Consider the following 16,909-nt stretch of genomic DNA (forward strand, 5'->3'; position numbering starts at 1 on the left):
TCGTCCGCCTTGCGAGGCTTGGCCCCTCGCGAGGGTCTTGGATGCTTTGTTGGTGAAGGTGGGCCGTACGGCCTGCTGGCTCAGCCAGGCCGCGGGCCGCAGGCAGGCAAGTATGGGGACCCCTGTTCCTAGAACGCCGACAATGCCTACATTATATCGATGAACTGGAGCTAGTGTCGTGTCGCCCTAGGTTATAACTGTCACATGATGAATATCATCCAGCAGGTCATCTATCCAATGCCTACGAACTTTTCCATATTGTTTCTGCTAAGTTACTGCTGCTATAATCACTTTTACACTTGCTACAAAACTACTGCTATCACTGTTACTGTTACTATTGCTGCTGTCACTAACATCAAAACTATCAAACTACTTTCTACTGATCACTTTGCTGCAGATAATTAATCTCCAGGTGTGGTTGAATTGACAACGCAGCTGCTAATACCTTCAAATAATGTTTGGCTCCCCTTGTGTCAAATCTGGTACTGAGGCTGAAGCATCTTCTCAGCCTACCGAAGAACATGCCAGCAGCACTAATGAAAATTAGGCTACTGAATAAAATGAGTGTACCAGGGCTGATGAAGACATTCCAGCCGCTTAAGAAACTACCAGGGCAACCACTAGTGTTGCGCCTGAAGAACTAGCCAGGCCAACTTAAGCATCTGGTACTGAGCCTGAAGACACTAAACAAGCCAGGGCAACTGCATCAGTTGCGCCTGAGGAAAATGAACCAATTTCCTCTGCTCCACCTACACCAACTTCAAGCATCAACCTTCCTTCTGCATCATAAGTGAAGAAAACCAAGGCTATAGAATGAGCAGCTGTGAAGAAAAGGAAAGCATCTGCTTCCTCAGAGTCTTCTGCTCCCAAGAAGGTGAAGACTTTGACAAGCTCGTTTGAGCATCCTATCAATGTTGTTCCTCTTTCAAGCATGCCATCAAAGGAGATTGTTCCCTTCGGTGAAGAGTATGAAATTCCCAATGAATCTAATGAGGAAGATCCTTCTGCTGCTTCGACAGAGCAGTTGGATGAAGAAATTGAAGAGGACAACATCCCTTCAACTCCACTGGTATCCTCGCCCATGCCTCAGTTCACTTCTTAAGAGGCCGGCGTTGAATAAATTAATGAAAAAGAGATGAAGACATGGACATTGGGTGAACCACTCCAATTTTGAATGATGACTACTGGGAAAGTCATCACCCCAATTCACCATTGTTCACTCCTCTCCAACAAATTCCTTAGTCCTCGGTCCAAACTGAAGAAATTCACACGGGCTCTGAAGAACATCAAGCTTCTCTTCTTACCATCCGTGAAGAAATTCCAGCCGCTAGCGCTGATGGAAATGCTACTAAAGAAATGGAGACCCAGGCTAATACTGATGAAATTCCTTAGCTTGCGGCTCTAGAGAATGAGATTCCAGTGGTTGTGAAGACATTGGCTGACACTCCTTAGCCCAAGCCAAAGGATCCTTTCTCCAAGAAACATAAATTCAAAGCTGATGAGTTCTTCAATGAACATATATTCTTCATAGAATACAATCCCTATGAATCTGCTTGTCTTTGTTGCAAGCACTTCTGGACAGCAAGTCAGATGAACTTCTATTCTTCACCGCTATTTGATAAGGACAAGATCTTTGACCATGAGCACATTCCACACGTGGATATGGAGTCGCTACCATGCTTCACCTCAGTCCTCCATGTTCTTAATGGCGCTGGGCTGCTCAATTTCTGCACCGACATCTGTGACTAGAATAAAGAGCTAATTCTTCAGTTCTATGCTACCTTGCACATCATAAGCGACGCTGAAGATGTGAATTCATGGGTGTTCGACTGGATGACTGAAAACACTTACTACAAAGCACGGGCCTCTAAATTGCTTCATGCCGTCTTAGTCAGTCCTCCCCTTGAAGGTGCAAGGCTCATCTACCATGATGCTGAACTTTTTGATCATTTCATGCAAGTTTTGATGAAGCCACTGAAGCCTGGCCAACCCCCAAGAACCAATTGGTCATGAAGGAATTGCTCTATGTGCCAAGGACAACTTATAGAATTTTGACCAAGACCCTCAGTCCAATCGAGGGCCACGACTCTAATGAAGAAGAGGTTGCTGGCATCATGAAGAACCTGCTTTTCAACATCATACATGGTGTGCCTACCAACTACCATGATTTCTTCATGAGGACTTTGGCAAATGTCACTCTGTCGCCGTTTCAATTGAAGCCTTATGCTCTTTGGATCATGATATTCATCAGATCAAGGTCTTCAATCAACTACAAGGCTGACTTTTAGAATCATCTCAGCTACTTGCCCCCACTCAAAGTCTTCAAATGACATATTTCCTCATCTAATGAGAAGGGCCAGGCTGCTAATATTGATGAAGGAATTCGTCCATTGGATGGACAGTTTCGCAAAGCTGCCTCATATTCCACCAATTATGACTCAGCCACGCATGACACTGCCGCAAATGCCTGAAAGAAAAATCATCAAGCCACTACTTCCAGGGTGATGACTGATCGTGAGCATCTCCTCAGTCTTCATCAGAAGGTTGATCGCAACCACAAGTGGGTCAAACATTAGTTTGGTGCTATTCTTCAAAACATGTAAGTCACTCAAAATAGTGTGAAGAAGAATCACTACTATCCGCATGAAGTCTTTGACCGCACTTGGGCTATTATGTCTAACCTCTACAATACTCAAGATCTCAAGAAGATGGAATTTCAACAGGACTTTGACTGGGCACAACCACATTCGAAGAAATTCAAGAAGGTCAAAGTTCCTCAGCTCGTGCCTAGCTCCTATTCTTCAGCATGCGAGACTGATGAAAATGAAGACTTGAACGACACTGTGGTAGGCCCTACTCCGGACGACCCCACCAACGCTGGCGCTCGTCCATCGACTCCATGATGATATTCCTTAGGGGCGTTAGTCCTCATTTTTCGTCCCTTTTGGTCATTCGATGACAAAGGGGGAGAAATTTGAGTTAGTCTTCAAGCGGGTCTATCTATATGGGAGTTTTTTTGCTAAGTTACAACTCTCGTTCTTCTGAAGATTTGTTGGATCAAGTTATAAACTTAAGTCTGATGGTGGTCTGATACTTTTGCTATGTTCTTTTGCATGCTATTTCCTCTTTTATGATAATGCACGCATGTTGAATTACATCAGTCACCATATTTCATGAGGCATTTCAAATTGTTCATATCATATGTTAAATGCGTGTATGAATTACAAGATATAGGGGGAGATCCCCATGATTCTACTCTTCAATGTGCATTGCTTCTCAAAAGCAAATTCCTCACATATGCACATCTTCAGGGGGGTTCTTCTATATCTTGCAATCAAATTCCTCAATATCAGTATTCACACTTCATATGTTTATCCCCATTGAAAACTTAACCTATATTGTGATCAATCACCAAAAAAGGGGAGATTGTAAGTGCATCTAGTGCCCCTTAGTGATTTTGGTGTATTGAACACTTATAGGTTAAGGGACTAATGCATTTGTGAGTGTACACAAGTCTATAAGTCTATGAGCAGTTTGATATTTATAGAGAAAGTTGACCCCTAAAAACGAATGTCTTCAACTAAAGACTTTTGCTTTCTGAAGACTTCGAAAGTGAAGAAATTGGTGTGATCCTGAAGACTTGATATTCATGTGAGGAATATGAAGCTTGAATACTTTTGTTTTCATATTTTCGTTTTCTCTTTCTTGAGTCATAGGAAACACCGTATTGTTAACAGGGGTCGAGGTAAAACTAAGGAAAAGTTTACAAGTGATGCTCATCTCAAAATCCTACACCTACCAATCCTTTCGAGTGAAGCCATTGGAAATCTCATACAGTTCAGTCAATTTCTTCAGGGACAGAGATGAAGATCTTCTGGTCTCTGAGGAATTTGTTCTGACTGAGGAGTTAGTAATTCGTCAGTGCGGATTGCCTACAAGTGAGGAACATGATAGCACTCAGGAATTTGATAGTCAAATTTCCGACCGTTGTTGTGCTATGCGCCAGCTGTCCCAAAATATCTACCCACCTAACGGTCATATGATTGAATGGCATTTATGTCTTATCATGTCGGGCTGCTCCCTAGGCTATAAATAGCTGCCCCTACAATCACTAGCTAGTTGGCTGCTCGACGAGAAACTGACACATGTCATTGAGAGCATCCCATCCTCCGGGGACTTTGAGCGAAAATCATCAAGTGAGGAAAAACCCAAAACCCAAACCAAACACCTACAAACCCAAAGTGACTGAGCATCACTAAAGAGATTGTTCCTGTGTGGAACCGACGCTTGTTACCTTTGAAGACTGTGCATCTTCCAGATGGTTAGGCATCATGGTCTAGAGCATCCAAGAGGAAATTGTGGATCGCCGAGTGACCGAGTCTGTGAAGGTTTGGAAGTTACCTGAAGACTTACTATGAGTGATTGGGCGAGCTCTGTGTGACCTTAGCTCAAGGAGAATATGGTGAGTATTGTCTGTCCGAGACTGTGTGTCCTTAGGTTTAAATACCTAGCCGCACCAACCGGACGTACGACTGCCACAGCAGTTGGAACTGGTCTACCAAATCATTGTCTGGACTGAGCTAACTGGTTCTATTTCCTCAACCCTTTCATTTCCTCATTATTGTGTTGTTGTACTTGATCGTTACTATCTGAAGACTTTGACTGAAGACTTTCTCAATTTTCTCAGTTCAAATTCTTCAGGCAGTTTGTCTTTAGGCGGCTTATCATTTGAAAACACAATTCAACCAAAAATCCCACATATTGATGGGATCTGAAATATAATTTCAAAATGAATTTGTATTAGGTAAAAATCTAACGAAATATTGCGTGCGCAACAAGTAATGAAATAAAAAATTTCAAATTAAAGAAAATAATATTTTTGAAACTAATTACCTGTTTGGTGGGTTTTTATATATTTACGGCCCAGTTTTTATAATTACATCCCATATATTATTTCTTAAAGACCATTTTCTTGTTAGGCCTAATGCATCCCTCTTAGGAAAGATTTAGTGCCCAGTTATACGTCTCTGTCGTTATCTATAATTTTTTATTGTTTCATGCCAATATTATACAACTTCCACATAGTTTTGGCAACAATTTACATGATTTATTAGACTAACCTATTGATCTAGTGCCCAGTGCCATTTCTTGTCTGTTGCATGTTCTTTGTTTCGCAGAAAATCCATATCAAACAAAGTCCAACCGTGATAAAAATTTACGAAGAATTATTTTGGAATATATGTGATTTTTGGGAGGTGGAATCAACGCAAACGGGGGCCACAACCCACAAGATACACTAGGGCGCCCCAGGGGGTGCCCGGCGCGCCCAGGTTTCTTATGCCCTCCTCTAAAGTATGTCAGGGCCCTTCTTCTGGAGCAAGAAATATTATGGAAAAAATCATGTAAAAATTTCAGCGCAATCGGAGTTACGGATCTCCGGGAAGTTAAGAAACCGTGAAGGGCCAGATCTAGGGAACGCGAAACAGAAGAGAATAGAGAGGGAGATCCAATCACGGAGGGGCTCCCACCCCTCCGCCACCATGGAGGCCATGGAACAGAGGGGGAACTCTCCTCCCATCTAGGGGGGAGGCCAAGGAAGAAGAAGAAGGATGGGGGCTCTCTCCCCCTCTCTCCCGGTGGTGCGGGAACACCGACGGGGCAAGGATCACGATGGCGATCTACATCAACAATCTTGCTGTCGTCAACACCAACTATCTCCCCCTCTATGCAGTGGTGTACCACCCCTTCTCCCCAATGTAATCTCTACTTAAACATGGTGCTCAACTCCATATATTATTCCCCAATGATATTTGGCTATCCTATGAAGTTTGAGTAGATCGGTTTTGTCCTGTAGGTTAATCGTGATCTTGGTTGGTACGATTGTATATTTTATTTATATATGGTGTTGTCATACGGTTCCCTCTGTCTTGCGCAACCGTGAGGGGCCCGTTGTAGGGTGTTACAATATGTTCATGGTTTGCCTATTGTCAGTGTTGTGGGGGTGACAACAGCCTAAACTGGGATAAGTGGGTTATGGCGTATGGGAGTAAAGAGGACTTGGTTCTTAATGTTATGGTTGGGTTTCACGACCTTAATGATCTTTAGTAGTTGCGGACGCTTGCTAGGGGTCCAATCATAATTGCATATGATCCAAGTAGAGAAAGTATGTCAGCTCATGCCTCTCCCTCATATAAAATTACAGCAATGATTACCGGTACTTGGTATTGGTTGCCTAGGGACAAATGACTTTCTTGTTGACAAAAGCTATCCACTTTTATTCTCGCAAAGTACTCATAGTTTTATTCTTGCAAAATAGTTTCATACTTGTTCTAGGTAGAGAAAACGTCAAGTGTGCATAGAGTTGTATCGGTGGTCGATAGAACTTCGGGGAATATTTGTTCTACATTGCTTTAACACTAAGTAGTTTTTATTTTTTGTTCGAAGTTGTTCTCTATCTTTAGTTATGGATATGGAACATGAAACACCAAAAAAATTAGTTGTACTTGCTACTCATGGAGATGGGGAACCTCCTAGAACCCTCGATTCTTGTTATGTGAAAAATATTAAACACTACTTTTATAATCCTATGAAAACCCCATTCAACTTGATAATGGGAGTAACGTTGGATCAACGTGAATACTTTAGGGATTATTTCTTGACACAAAAAGGGAAACTATTATGGGATAAAATTGATATGTTGCACTGCTGTGCTTGGGATTTATGCAAGAGATATGATTATACTTGTTGCTCTAGGATGAATGCTCCACACCATCCCTTTTCATGCAAATTTAATGATAATGAAACCTTGCATTCTTATGCTAATGGTAGATATGATTATTATGATGTGGTACGAATAGAAGAATTTGTTGCTTTTGAGGGTGATTATGAAATTGAATCTTTGTTTCAAAAGTTTGAAGATTTTGATGATTCAGTTTATAGACTTGAAAATTTAGCTATAATTAAATATTGCTATGATAATTATAAATACAATTCCGATATTGATATATTTATTTAGAAAGTCTCCGCTGTCCAAGAAGAGACTAATATTTTGCAGGAGTCTATGGAAGAAGGAATTGATGAAACTGTGAGCTCATTGGATAAAAAAGATGCTGAAGAGAGGGAAGAACAAAAGTTGCAAGAGCAGATTAGCTACCCGTGCCCACCTTCTAATGAGAGTAACCCTCTAACTCATACATTATTTAATATCCCATACTTCTTAGCGAAGGATGAATGCTATGATAATTGTTATGATGCCTTTAATTCTTTTGAAATATCCCTTTTTGGTGAACATGATGCTTGCTATGCTCGTGGCCAAGATGCCAATATAAATTATGCTTATGGAGATGAACTAGCTATAGTTCGCTATGTTAAGAATGACATTGTTTCTATTGCACCCACACATGATAGTCCTATTATCCTTTTGAATTCTTCAAACTACACTATATTGGATAAGTTTGTTCTTATTAAGGATTATATTTATAGGTTGCATTTTACCGCTGCACATGATGATTTTGATGAATAGAATATGCATGTGCTTTCTGATCCTACTTGCAATTATTATGAGAGAGAGGAACTACATCTCCGTCTCTCTATGTTTCCAACACGAGAAAATTGCAAGAAAATGATTATGCTATGTATTGGCCATTACTTGATGTGCATGAATTGTTCTTTTATGACATGACGATGCATATGAAGAGAGTTAGACTTCGTCATGTCATGATATATGTTGTTTTGTGCTCACTACTAAATTACAAATCATTGTTAATTAAAATTGGCTTTGATATCCCTTGGGATCCGGGTGGATCCATTACTTGAGCACTTTATGCCTAGCTTCATGGCTTTAACGAAAGCGCTGCTAGGGAGACAACCCGGAAGCTTTAGAGAGTCATCTTATTTATGTTGAGTTCTTTTATAAAGTTTAAAAACAAAAAAATATAGAGGGGAACTTAAAACTTCACAAAAGGAAAAGTGAAAGTGAGAGGGACGAGCATTGTGAAAGTGTGAGTTAGCCTTGAACTTTGTTCATGCCCATGGAAACTTTTTGAATCTTAATTACAGAAATTTTCAACAAAAATAATTATCTTCTTGTATAAATACATTGGATTATAAAAATAATGTGCTAAGATTTTCCTTTAGGATGATTAGATTGTGTATTGGTATGTGCGGTGCAGAAACATAAACTTTGGCTGTAGCGCGTCAATTTTCATTTTTTGGTACAACATCAAAAGGTTTTCGAAATGTTTCACACACTATTGCTATACAAATTTTATATTTATTCCTAATTTTTCAGAACTTTTAGAGTTATAGAATTATGGTGAATGTTCAGATTACTACAAATTGTCCTGTTTAAGACATATTCTGTTTTTGATGCATTGTTTTGCTTGTTTTCATGAAACTATCGATTCTACTGGTGGTATGAGCCATGAAGAAGTTATAATACAATAGCTACAATGCAAAAATAAAATATGAATTGGTTTGCAATAGTACTTAAAGTACTGATTTTCACTATTATACTAATGGATCTTACTGAGCTTTCTATTGAGTTTTGTGTGGATGAAGTGATCAAAGATCGAGGAGGTCTCGATATGAGGAGAAGGAGAAGAGTCAAGAGCTCAAGCTTGGGGATGCCCAAGCAACCCCAAGTAAATATCCAAGGAGACTCAAGCATCTAAGATTGGGGATTCCCCGGAAGGCATCCCATCTTTCTTCAATAAGTATCAGTCAAGAGCTCAAGATTGTATATTTTATGTATGGTGCTGTCCTACGGTGCCTTCCGTCTCGCGCAAATGTGAGGGGCCCCCGCTGTAGGGTGTTGTCAGTGTCAAAACTGGATGATCTCGGGCAGGTGGTCCTGAACTATGCATCTGACGATCAAAGGTAACAGGAGACAAAGGGGACACGATATTTTACCCAGGTTCGGGCCCTCTTAATGGATGTAAAACCCTACGTTCTCCTTGATTGTATTTGATCAGTATGGAGTTACAAGAGTCGATCTACCTCGAGATCGTAATGGCTAAACCCTAGATGTCTATCCTATATGAATTCTGATAGCCTCTATGGACTAAACCCTCTAGTTTATATAAACACTAAAGAGGCCTAGGGTTGTACATAGTCGGTTTACAGAAGAAGGAAACTATACATCTAGACGCCAATCTTGCCATCCACGCAAAGGAGAGTCCCATCCGGACAAGGGGGAAGGCCTTCTACCTTATATCTTCACGGCCCATCAGTCTAGCCCATAACATACGGGCCGGACACCCGAGGAACCCTCAATCCAGGACTCCCTCACTAGCCGCTGAACCAGTCTTCAATGACGATATGTTCGGCACGCAGGTTGTCTTCGGCATTGCATGGCAAGTTCTTCCTCCGAATACTTCAAAGAAATCTTCTGAATAAAAGAGACGTATCTGGCTCTATATAACAGTCACAACCCGCAACCACAAAGGCAAAAATACTTAATCAAAGTAAGGTTTGTCAACTAACAACTTTTTTCGGTGAAACGCCACGTCTGGCCTCTTTATCATTTCGAACCGTGTTTTGGCCTCCCGCTTCACGTTTTGAGGCACAGCCTCTTTTGACACGTCTTGTCAGAGCAGAGATCGTGTCCGCTAATTACGACATCCTCATCAATACGGGTTTGGGTAATCCAACGGTGCTATTCACACGACCCCTTGGGAACAGCTGGGTTTTAAGGCTTGAGGGGGCGCTTGATATTCACTGCCTATATAACTGGATAAAGATCCCTTCTTTTTACCCCACGCCTTCTCCCTTCCTCTTCTTTCCCATCCTCGAGCTCCAGTGCCCAAGCTTTGATCTTTCCCACCGCCACCAACCTTGCCAGCCATGTCCGGATCCGGCTCATAGGGCAAGTTGATGGCCTCCTACGTCACAAAGAAGGACGTCAAGGAGCTCCGTGAGGCGGGGTACCTGACTACGGACATCGCACACCGGATCCCTGCCAAAAAGCAAGTCATCCCCACTCCGGAGCCCGGCGAAAGAGTGGTGTTTATCCCCCACTTCCTCTGCGGACTAGGGTTTCCTCTCCACCCCTTTGTTCGTGGCCTCATGTTCTATTACGGGCTAGATTTTCATGATCTAGCCCCAAATTTTTTCCTCCACATCTCGGTGTTTATCGTCATGTGCGAGGCGATTCTCTGCATCCCCCCACACTTCGGCCTATGGCTCAAGGTCTTCAATGTGAAGCCAAAGGTGGTCGAGGGGCAGCATGCGGACTGCGGCGGTGCAATGGTGATCAAGCTCCCCAACACCACCGGTCCCAAAGGATCCTTCATGGAGACCGTGAAGGTATGGCAGCAGGAGTGGTTGTACATCACCGAACCCTGCGGTGACGAATGGGCGGCCACTCCTATGTTCAGATCCGGGCCCCCTATGCGGCTTGCGTCGTGGACCAACAGGGGTATGGACTAGGGGTTGACCGATGAAGTAATGATGCTGCAAAAGCACATCAAAAATATGATAGGCAAGAACACGAGTCTCACTGACGTGATTCAAGCGATGCTTTTCCACCGAACCCTCCCATGCCAGCACCGGCCTCTCCATATGTGGGAGTTCAATCCGGAAGGGCCGCAGACCGTGCAGCGATTCTTCAACACAACAAACGACGAGATCTGGAAGATGCTCTTCGAGGACTAGAATACGTGGACGAAGAAGACCGATGACATCGGCCTCAACAGCGCGAATCCGGCCACTCCAGTAAGTATTTTGTTTCCGAACATAACTTTGGTTCACAAATCAAATGGTATACTGAGTTTTTTATTCCTCATTCAGGATTGGACAACGAAGGTGGAGCAGATCAAGTGTCCGGCTACGCTACCTCAAGACCCAGCCATTCCTCTGCTAACGAGGATGCTGGTCCCGGTGCTGTATCAAGCGCCGAAAAAGAAGACAAAGAAGAAGAGCAAGGAGGTCAAGGGTGACCTCTGCCATAAAGATACTTCGGACACAGTGTCCGGAGATACTGAAGCTCTCTCCTCCCATGAGGGAGATGAGGACAAAGAGGAGGAGGAGGCAGAAAGCGATTCTCCCCTTAAGGGGAAGAAGAAGAAAAGGGTCGCCTCCATAGACACGGAGATGGGGGAGTCCAAGACGGGAAAGATAACCCTCTCGAATGATTCGTACACGGATGCCGAACACTCCCCCAAGAGGCACCCCCGGGAAAAGCCCCTGGCCACATCGTAAGTGCCAAAGGATACTTTACAGATATCCGGTCCTTTATGATTGTAATATAACATATCATATTGTATGTTCCAGTCTGGCCCGCGACCTCCCCCAACCATCATCATCTTTGGGAAACTCTCTGGCACCGGAGATGGAGGACAGCGAGACGCCCCCACGAGCCTCTCCTCCAACCACCATGGATAACACTGAGGTGTTGTCCCGAAGGGCTTCTTCGGGCCATGGACAGGTGCGGGAGGCCACCAAGTCAGTGCCAAAGGGTAATGCATCGGCTGCCGAGAACATGGGGGGCGCAACCCCCATGGAGACTGACGATGGGGGCCCTGACCAGTCTGGCCCCCAGCCGAACACCATTCCGGAGACCCATGGGGCTCCATAATCAAGTGAGCAACCCCCTTCAAAGGAGGGGGAGCGCCAACTCTGGCGGCGACCTCCACTAATCCGGATACGCCGAACACTCTGGTGGAGGCACTGCGACATGCTTCCATCATGGAGGAGCACTGCACCCTGATGGGAGTGGTGGTTGAGAAGGTTCAATCCGCCAAGAGCGGGCTGAACGAAGCCTTCACCAGCCCGCTAACAGGCTTCGAGATATGTGATGTAATATTATTAGCCGCTTTACTTATGGAAAATATGCTTGTGTATAGATAGTAGCCCCTGAGACTCGGTTCGGTGTTGAAAAAACGACCGAACAGAGAATTAAGTAACAATCGCAGGAGGTAACATACTTCTCTATTGGTAAATAGGCTTCCCTGTTGGCAGCGAGTGCCCAGGCTACTAATATTTCCAAACTCAAGCAGAAGCTGAAGCTGGCTGACGATGATATCGACTGCACTAACAAGCGGTTCAATGAGGCGCAAGGTATGTTTTAAAAGATAGTTTTACGCGCCTGAAGTGGTATTCAAATGCGGAGTTTAAGCTCATGTGCTGCCATGAATATGATTGCAGGTAGCGCGGCTGAGGTCGAGATCCTCAAGAGCGCCCTTGCGCAAGCCAAAGAGCTGGCAAGGGCAAGCAAAGCGGCCGGAGACAAAGTGGTTGTGAATTTAACAGCCGAGCAGGTCGCCCGCCGCCAGTATGAGGAGAGGGTGACCGAGGTGGAGCAAGAGCTCAAGGACGCCGCCGGCAAGTGCGAGGCCTTGGAGGAGAAGAATACGGCCCAAGCGGTCGATCTTGCTAAGGCCCTCGAAGAGGCCAAGGAGGCGTGGACCGAGTCTCGGGTGGCTCGCTAGGAGATCCGGCAAGCCGAACAGATAGCGACTGGTAAGCCCTTTCTTTTGAAGAGTAAATTTGGCAGTCAGAAATATGCCTTGCACACTCGACTATCGAGTTCTGCAGACGCCTTTGCGGATCTTCCGAAGAGCGCTGCCGACACCGCACAGTTTTTTCGAGCCCAAGAGGGAAACACGATGGAGAAGCTCTTCTGGGCACAGTACTTGGCGCCGGAGTGTCCGGCGCTGTTGAACAACCAGATGATGCAGCTGACGGAGCTGCATAAGATGTCCAGCTTGGCCATCAAGGACATCATAGTCCAGCTGTGGCCAGCCGAACCCACTCCTTGCAGCTATTTCGGCCTGGTGAAGCGACTCACCGACGCCCTGCCCCGAGTCAAAGTTGTGAAGTGCTCGGCATGCATAGAGGGCGCGCGGATGGCCTTCGCCCGTGTGAAGATGCACTGGGCGAAGATGAAGGCCACCGTCGTGGCGACCGAGGGCCCGCCCAAAGGCAAGGACCACCGCAAGCCAGAGCGGTATTTTGATGACGTCCTGGAGGATGCCCGGATAGTAGAGGGCCAATGCTCAAAGGATATCATCTTTCAGTAAATGTAATATAGTTATCTAGACTTTGTGTTATGAACCATGGCCTGTAATATGTGTATGCTTTTGTCTAAAATTACTTTCCTCATGGCGGTCGTATTTTATTATTCCGAAAGTTTGCCAGTCGTCGGATTCAGCCCCCACATAGATGCTACGGGGGTGTTCAGTAGAATGCACGATCAAGATTGTCCCAATGTCTTGGTCCATAAAGGAGGTGTCTATATGGTGAACCACGCAATTAGACTATGCGGCTTTATCACTTTCATTTAGCCATAGGAGTTTGAAAGTGGGGCTAAGTACTAGCCCTTGGTGCGTATGCAGCTATCCGAACTGGGATGCCTTAGACGCATGACCAGATGAATCATGGTCCTTCGTATAATACGGAGTAAATCGCGAAAGATTTATAACAAGTTACCGAACCGCCGAGCAGCTCTCGCCTTATCACGACAGTCAGTTTTCGGCTTTCTCTACTGAGGTGTTTGACCAGGCGAACCAAAAACACATTCGTAGTAGTTCTCCCTTTAATACCCTAGCCGAACAAGTGGAACGAAAGGGAGTAACCATAGGAGCCGGGCAACCCAACTATTGACCAAAGACACGATTCGAAGCTAATGCATAAAATGCAATGTTTGGGACGCCGAAGTGTACTATAGAAGTGTTTGGACTTTTTAAAAAAATATATGTGGCTGAATAGAGCCCCTAGCACTTAGGCCGTACCAGAGTATTCATGGCAATCTGACACAAAGGGGGATTATAGATTGTGAAACAAACCAATGTCGAACAACGGTTGGTAAAAAAACTGTTTCCCGTATAATCTCATCCATACGTCAAAACATGCTATTATAGATAATGCCATAAACATCAAGGCTGTTCTGCATGCTGAGAATTTGTGAACAAGGGAAAATTGTATACAGGGCCTAAAAGAGAAAGGTAGTCTCGAAGATCCCCTGGACACCCTGCCGCACATCTGCGCCACTTTTTGCCTTGGTGCAAGATCCTTTGAGAGGAGCAATCGACGATCGTTAAGAAAAAAGGGCCCGTAAAAGGCCTTTGTATGACCGTGAAGCTATTAGGTCTTAGCAAACCTATGATATGAGAGGAGAAAGAAAAAAAGAAAAAGGGAGGAAAAATGTTTAAGGTCTGAGTAGGGTCAAGCTGCACTCTAAACCTCGTCCGCAATGAGCCGCCGTCGTTGCCCAAGGTATTTTATGTGCGTAGTTATGCACATGTTGTACATATGACGTGGTTAGATAGGGAGATTGATGGAGGCGGAACTTCTAGTCCATCATTGGATTGACTTAGCTGTTGTTCTGTAGGGTAGGCCAGACTCGTTTAACAGTGTCCGGAGGCTTGATGTCCGATGAAGTGTTTGGCCTGATGAGGCCGCTCTGTACCTTGGCTACAAGGGGCGTGGTGTGCTCCTTCATATCGACGAAGCACTCCATGTTTCCATTGACTGTGATAACGCCGCGGGGTCAAGGCATTTTGAACATTAAATAAGCATAATGCGGGACTGCAATGATGCGGGCGAAGGCGGTACATCCGAGCAGTGCATGATAACCACTTCAAAAGGGGACAATGTCGAAGATCAAGTCTTTGCTTCAGAAGTTGTCCGGCGAACCGAAGACTACTTCCAATGTTAATGAAACCATGCAGCGGGCTTCGACTCCGGGTATCACTCCTTTGAAGGTGGTGTTACTAGGCTTGATTCTTGATGGGCCAATACCCATTTTATGAACAGTGTCTTGATAAATCAACTTAAGACTGATGCCGCCGTCCATAAGGACTCGAGTGAGATGGAACTCATCGTTAATTGGATCGAGGACTAGAGCTGCCGAACCCCCATGATGGATACTCGTCGGGTGGTCCCTGCGATCGAAGGTGGTCGGAGAAGCCGACCACGGGTTATATTTAGGGTCGACCGGCTCTACGACATAGACGTCCCTTAGTGCGCACTGGTGTTCCCTCTTTGGGATATGTGTGACGTATATCTTGTTTAATGTTTTCACCTCAGGGGGAATTTATTTTGTCCCCCTGTATTCGGCGGGCGGGGCTCTTCATTGTCCTTTCTTGGTGGTCCTTTCCCCTTATCTTCGGTGTTTAACTTACTGGCCTGTTTAAAGACCCAACAGTTTCTGTTGGAATGATTGGCTTGCTTGTCAGGGGTACCATGAATCTGGCAAGGCCGATCGAGTATTTTGTCGAGATTGGATGGACCATCTTTGTTTCCTTTGAATTGCTTCTCCCGCAGTCCGGATTTAGAGCCACTGAATCCGGCGTTCACCGCTGTGTCTTCAGTTTCTTCACTGTTGTTTCGATGCTTATATTTGTTGCGTCGTGGCCTGCCATCGCCATCCCTGGCTTCGCATGTGTCAGGGTCGCTGGTACTGTTGCTTCTACGGGACAACCAGTTGTCCTCTCCCTCACAGAAGAGGGTCATGAGTGCGGTAAGAGCTGCCATAGACATCGGTTTTTCCTGGCCGAGGTGTCGGGCGAGCCATTCGTCGCGGACGCTATGTTTAAAGGCCGTGAGGGCTTCGGCGTCTGGACAATCGATGATTTGGTTCTTTTCAATTAAGAACCTAGTCCAGAGTTTGTGGGCTGACTCTCCGGGTTGCTGGACTATATGAGTAAGGTCATCGGCATAAGGAGGTCGGACATAGGTACCTTGGAAGTTGTCTCTAAAGGCATCCTCGAGATCTTCCCAGCTACTAATGGAGTTTTCTGGGAGGCTGTTTAACCAGTGCCGTGCTAGTCCTTTCATCTTTAAAGGGAGGCATTTGATTGCATGGAGATCATCACCGCGAACCATGTGAATATGGAGAAGAAAGTCCTCAACCCATACTTCGGGATCTGTCGTTCCATCGTATGATTCAATGTTTACGGGTTTAAACCATTCTAGAAACTGGTGGTGCATTAGCTCTTCGTTAAAGCATAAGGGGTGTGTGGCGCCTCTGTATCGGCCAACGTCACGACGGAGTTCGGATGACATCTATGTTCTGTTTTCAGCCTGGGTGAGGTTATGCCTATCGTGCTAGGTTTGATGGTTGTTTTCTCGCGTCGGGGCACGCCCCCTTGACCCATAGATTGATCTAGCTTGACCGGATCCATTGTCCAGGTCCTAGCGTAAGTCGTAGGTGTATCCAGGAGCTGCCGCCTCCCTCCCTCTGCGCGAGGTGGTGTGGGTTTTTATTCGGCATAAGCAGCCGCTTTCTCTCGCCCACGTGGTGGTCGGTCTGGTTCATCGACGCGGTCATATCTTGACGGTATTGACTCAATGGCCGCATCGTCGAATTGTGGCAGTAGCCGATGCTTCGGTTAGCTCTTTGGTTGGCGCTCGAGGCCATATTCTTAGGTGGCTAGGACCTGCGTCCATCTGTCATTGAGCATATCCTGTTCGGCCTGAAGGTGTTGATGTTTCTTTTTTAGGCTCCTTGTAGTTGTGATGAGCTGTCGCTTGAAGTGTTCTTGCTCGAGGGGTTCCTCTGACATGATGAAATCTTCATTGCCGAGGCTGACATCCTCCTTGGAGATTGGTAGATAGTTACTATCTTCCGAATCTTCATTCCCGACCGGCTCATCGGGGATAACTTGTCCCTCCTCCCATTCATCCTAATCGGATGCAGGCTCGACTGGGTCATCAAGATCTTCGGCATCGTCGGGAGTGTTATTATCTCCGGTGACGGTATTTCTTTCTTTTTCGCGACACAATTTTGAGCGTCGCCGTTGACATCGACATTTTGGTGGTGCCTCAACGAGCTTGTCTTTGCTTGGATCATTCCTGCCATCGTCGTCATCCTTTTTAGGTGTCCACTATATACACATCATATGTCGAGGTGGCCGTCCAATGCCCGGTAAAGGGCGGGTCTTGGCCTGGTTTGTCTCCGGCGTCATCG

Source organism: Triticum urartu, chromosome 1 (genome assembly GCF_003073215.2).
Source record: "Triticum urartu cultivar G1812 chromosome 1, Tu2.1, whole genome shotgun sequence".
Lineage (NCBI taxonomy): Eukaryota > Viridiplantae > Streptophyta > Magnoliopsida > Poales > Poaceae > Triticum > Triticum urartu.